Here is a 6,210-nt window from a genome sequence, read left to right as displayed (position 1 = left end):
GGCTCTCATGATAGATTCATATGGTAATTTTATTTTCTGTCAGGACCCCGACTCGATGTCACATTGATCTAGCCGGTAACACCTCATATCACTTTGCGGCCTCACGCACGGTATCCCCACGGGTGTCGCCTTACCTTTGCCCGGGACCGTTTGCGCCTTTTGGCTCATGTATATGATAGTGTCGCTAGCATCCATATGATAAGGAGCCCGGGCTGACATGACTAGTCGTAAACCCAAAGTGGCACAGACTTACAGGGACAGGCATCCATGACCCAGCTTCGAACGTGTCGGTCATCAGCAAGTGGGTCCGGGCTGTAGCACTGGGCTAGCAGGACTCCGGTAAACCGGGCTGTAGCGGGCTAACAGGACTACGGTACTCAAAGCGTGACATTTCCCCGAAGGGACAGACACAGGAACGAAGAAGGACACATGCCGGCCAGCCTAAGTGTTCCGGAGCAGTAGCAAGCTACCATGGCTCGGTGGAAACACTAGGAGACATTTCCCGGTAAGAGAGGCTACTAAAGATAAACAAGTAGATGGTCAGATCCCACACATACCAAGCATTTCAATAGCATACACACAATATGCTCGATATGTGCAAATACAACAAGGCATCACAACATGACTCTACGACTCAAGTAATTTATTCAATATTACAAACATGGGTCTCATGACCCAACAATCAGAGCATACAAGTCAAAGCACAAGCGGAAGCTATCATGTCTGAGTACAGACATCTATAAATGAAAAAGGCTGAGAAGCCTGACTATCTATCAGATCCTGCCGAGGGCACAAGATCGTAGCTGAGGTAACAAGCTAAACGTCGAAGCCCACGTGGAACTACTAGTGAGACCGAAGTCTCTCTGCAAAACATAAAATAGGCAAACGTGAGTACAAATGTACCCAACAAGACTTACATCAGAACTAACTACATATGCACCATTATCAACAAAGGGGGTGGAGGAGTTTAACTGCAGCAAGCCAGCTTTGACTCGGTGGCTAACCTAACTACGACTACAAGCGACTCTTTTGAGGTGGCGCACACGAGTCCACATATTCACCATATCAATACACCACTATGGATCCGCTCCCGTCTCTCTACGAGAACGCCATCCATAGCACTCACGCTTATCTTGCGTATTTTAGAGTATCCACTTTCACTTGTCTATGAACTATGCAAGGGGTCCAAGTTTCCATATCCGAGGAATCCGGCTATTCGAATAGATGATGTTAACCCTGCAGGGGTGTACTTCTTCACACACGCTCTCGCCACTTACCGCCCTGTACACGTCATGTACCTCGGCAACCTTCAAGCGGAAGCCGGGCAAGGGAGTCGGCCACGACCTGACTAACCGAACAAGTATCTAGTCCAGGTTTATCGCCTATTCAGGTTCCATCCGCAAGGAGATCCGGCCGGGGTGTCGCTTACGGCCCCAAACGATGTGTGCAGGGTTCCCAAGCCCACCAACCGGGTGCCACTTGGTACACCGGGCCACTGTGCCTAGTCTGTCCCAAGCCCACCTGTACCGGGTGCCACTTGGTAGACTACTAACACTGCCTACAAACACCAGAAACTAGTTGCAACTCCTGGACAGAGATCAAGTTGATTAATAAGTCGAGAGGGCTTGGAGCGCCCGGAGCCCAATGTGTGGTAGTAATTGATCATGGATCACAAACACAGAACTCAGTTCCTGAGGACGGCTGCAATGAGACAACCCACCATGTACTCCTACATGGCCTCTCACCGCTACCTTTACCAAATCGTGTTCACACACTTAGCTCACCCACATTGGGACATGTTCACACGCCTCTGATTCATCCCCGATGAATCAGACCTGACTCAACTCTAAGCAGTAGCAGGCATGACAAACAAGCATGAATGAGTAGGCACAATAGGGCTCAAACAACTCCTACTCATGCTAGTGGGTTTCATCTATTTACTGTGGCAATGACAGGTCATGCAAAGGATAAAGGGTTCAGCTACCGCAGCAAGTATCAAATATGTCGTTGTTGTCCTAATGCAGTAAAAGAGAGTAGAAGCGAGAGAGTGGGATTTTATCGGAATGAACAAGGGGGTTTTGCTTGCCTGGCACTTCTGAAGATAACATTGAGTCTTCATCAGTGTCAACGATCACGTCATCGGTATCACGTCTATCGAAAGGGGACAAATACCGGCAACACAGAAAGGAACACAATCAATGCAATGCACAATATGATGCATGATCATGACATGGCAAAATGAATGTGTTTTGAGCTAATGCAACTAGCAACAGATTAAATGAAGTTGGTTTGAATACAAGATTCAAATTCAAACTCCATATGTGATTATTCAAATGCCATTTAATTGATTTGTGCTAAACAGCAGCTATAAGTTGTTCTAACATGCATGAAAATGGTACAGATGGATTCCTTGAATTTTTCTGATAATTTTTCATATATAAATTATTTAATTTGGAGTTACGGTTAATTTTCTATGAATTTTGGAAGTTTTAGGCATTTTTCTGGAATTTCAGAATTAAATTAAATCCAGAAAGCATTACTGCGTCAGCATGACGTTGGCATGACGTCAGCAAGTCAACAGGGGCCGGCTCGGGTCAAACCTGATGTGTGGGGTCCACACGTCAGTGACACAGGGGCTAATCCCGCGTTGACCCGGGCTTTGACCCACTACGGGGCCCACTATCAGTTTCACGGGGTTAGTTTAACAGGGTCATTAGTGCTAATTAGGCGTGCCACGTCAGCAGTCGCCGGAGTTCGGCCGGCGACGACCAAAACTGCGGCGGGAGCTCGCCGGAGTGGCGCTGCGAGGGGTTTTGGGCCAAGCCAAGGGCACCAGAGGGTAGCCCGTGCCCGTGCGCATCTAGGGGGGCCAACGGGAGGTGCGGGGGTGGCCGGGGTTCGCCGGAATGGAGCCCGAGGCGGCGGCCGGAGCTCGGGTGGGTGCGGGGTTAGCGCTGCGGCTTGCAAACAAGCTAGCTGCCACGCTAGCGTTGCTCCACGGGTCATTGCGAGTGCAACGGACGCACGCGCGGGGCCATTTGGTCACCGGGGCTTCGCCGGCGACGAGTCCGTGCGGCGGAGCATCTCGGCTCCGGTAGAGGGGGCGGCTAGAGCTCGAAATCGGGCTTGGGGTTAGGGGGAAACGAAGCAGGGACTCACGGGGATCGTGCAGGGAGGGTCAGCGAGCTCGGGGAAGCGACGATGGTGGCGAATTGACGGTGAAGATCCTCGGCGGCCGGCGATGGAAACGGCGATGCCGGCGGCGTTGTGGCGCGTCCGTAGGGCCGTGGGTCGGTGGGGAGGAAGGAGGGGTCGAGGGGGAGCTCCTGGGCGCATCGACGAGGCTAGGGGTGGCCGGTGGCCACGGGGAAGCTCGTCGGCGGCGGCGGGTGTGTTCGGTGGCTGCGCGCGAGAGAGCCAGAGGAGGAGAGGAGCTCGGGGAGAGAGTGAGAGGCCTGGGGGGGTGCGTGGCGTCGCGGACGGGGTCCAGGGCGACGAGAGGAAGCAGGAGGTGGCCAGGGGGAAGCAGGAGGTGGCCGAGGCAGCGTCGGCGCGCGCCACGCCTCGCCTCTGTTCGTCCTCCTGGCAGAGGAGGAAGAGGACAAGGGGGAGGAGGTGGGCTGGGCCGGCTGGGCCACTGGAGTTGGGCCAGGTGGGCTGCGAGGTAAGCTGAGGTAAAACTCTCTCTCTGCTTTTATTTACTATTTTCTATTTTTGTTCTGTTTGTTTTGATTTAGTTTAACAACTAAATCATTTAAATAAATTCTGTAGATTTTTATGTGGCTTGCTAAAATATATACAATGCCACTCACAAACTTCCAGAATTATTGGAGTCATATTTAATATATATTAAATATAAATCCAAAGCAAGTAGTTATTGGATTAATTCAAATGGCCAAAATAATTATCTCTGTGACTCCAAAAATATTGGTTTAAATTTTACCTCTTACCAATATTTTTATGGAGTAACAGGAACATTTTCTTGGACACATTTGAGAAGATTTAATTGTTGGTTATTTTCAGAGGTTTCCTGAGGCTTTTGAAAATTCCTCAATTCAAATTTCAAAAATATAGACATGATGCACACATGAAGCTAACCTAGAGCAATGCCAGAAGCTAGGGATGTGACAACTCACCCCCACTAAACAAGAATCTCGTCTCGAGATTCAAGCGTAGGGTAAGGTGGAGGGGGAACGCGACCTAGCACAAACTTCACGATCCAGGGTGCACTTCAAATGAACGTTGATTTGAGCACCATCTTTGTCTTGTCGTCTTGCTCTAAGAAATCCTGTCAGCATGACATGGAGGGAAGAGGGAGACTCTAGAAGGGTCGATCTTCTTGAAGATCGAACAACTCACGGAATGAGACATAACAACATCTCTCGAGCTGAGAGACGAAGCACACCTCTAGAGGGATGGAGTGGAACAGATGACGAGGGTTCACTAGGTATACAACAATTTCACGCTTAAGAGGGTGGTAAACGATTGTCAACGTAGCGAGGAGTTGAGTTGCCATGATACCACGACGAAACATCCTGGAGGAGGGTGATTCGTAGATTATTATCTTAAGTGGCAAAAAGAATTACTTTTGATTCAAAGATCATTGAAACTCTTCATACCAGCCTAAGGCAATTCACAACGATCGTTTGGAGGGGGTTGGTAGAATGGCATACTCGGACTTGGATGATGTGGATTACCTTGTTGAAGACAACGCAATGGATGAATTTGCTTATCACCGGAAATGGAAGAGACCCATGGTAGAATGGCACATTGGCGGTGCAGGCTAGGAACAAAAATGCAAATGCTGGGAATGATTCTGGTAACTGGGGAAGAACCCAACAACAGAGAGTGAATTCACCGTTTGAAAAGATCATAGCATTGCCGAGGAAACTGAGAGCAAACCCAGTTAGTGCCGATGATAACACGTAGCGCTTGTGCGTGCTCTCAAGAACTTGAGCATTTCCACATTCATCAAGGTTTTACCAATATCCGTGTCAAGGATCCTGGCAACACAACATTCCACCATGATGAACAACGATGGGCGATGCAGATGCATAGGAAGATAACATCAACTCAGATTTCACCTTAGCGAAGCCAAGGAACAAAATCTGGATGATCGACCGAGAGACATTTAGCACTCCGCTTCTAATGTTCTCCTTGACGTGCTAGTGTAACCCATTCATAGATATGGTTTGATAACTAGAACATCAAGTAAAGGTCGAACTTCGGGAGCAATAGAATCCATAAGGAACAGTTACGGAGGTAAATCCTAGGAAATCCTTATGGGGAGGTGGCCGACTTCCTCAATCAAGATACTACGATATTAGGTCTCCCGGCGGGGTGTGTTGGCCACGACATCCTCTTTACCGGTTATCGTGAGATCAATATTATATTTCTTGGGAAATGTTCCAAACCATCATATCTGCCTGAGATTCAGATCTGGTTGGTGTCAGGATATTCCAGACTCATCGAGTCCAGGAAGAAAAATGAAAGTTTGCAACACAAATCGACGAGATGACGTTGCGAGATTCTCGGGAAATGAACTACGATAGCAAGCTCCAAAACATGAGCTGGTTCTGCTACAAACATGTGAACACGTTGTCCCAGACAAGCATGGCCACGTAGTAGTCTTATAATCAACACTACCGAGTTCAGGTGGGGAACCATAATCGAGGATATCGAAGCCTTTACGCAAGTCCATGGATTAGATCCCAAGCATAGACTTCTTTTCCTTGAACAAGTCAATCAGTGGCTTAGTGTGCTAGGGACACATATAGAATGAAGGTTGCAAGTCTCCAGACTACAGAATACTTCGCACGAGTGCATGACTGATTTGGGATGATTCCAAAGGAGCAAAAACAAACTTTCTCGAATTCACGACGGCAGCTTACATCAAAATGCACGTGAATCAAAGGAAGTCACTCCTTTCATCAAACAAGTACTTCATGAGCTAGCATGAAGAAAATGCTTTCAAAAGTTTCCAACACTAACTTAATGTTCAACAACATCATGGAGGAGATAAGGATGTTGTCAATGGACTCAACAACAACTCATCGGAATTTCCATATCACTGGACTTCCACCATCGTGTGAACACGGTGATAGCATTGGTCAGACCCAAAAAATATAATGGTGTATGCTCGAGGGATCAACCACGAGGAAGACAACATTACGAACATCGTTGGTTCTGACTTGATTTGACGATAGCCCA

The sequence above is a fragment of the Triticum aestivum genome, chromosome 3B, assembly GCF_018294505.1.
Source record: "Triticum aestivum cultivar Chinese Spring chromosome 3B, IWGSC CS RefSeq v2.1, whole genome shotgun sequence".
In the NCBI taxonomy this organism is placed as follows: Eukaryota; Viridiplantae; Streptophyta; class Magnoliopsida; order Poales; family Poaceae; genus Triticum; species Triticum aestivum.
This window is presented reverse-complemented; position numbering follows the sequence as displayed.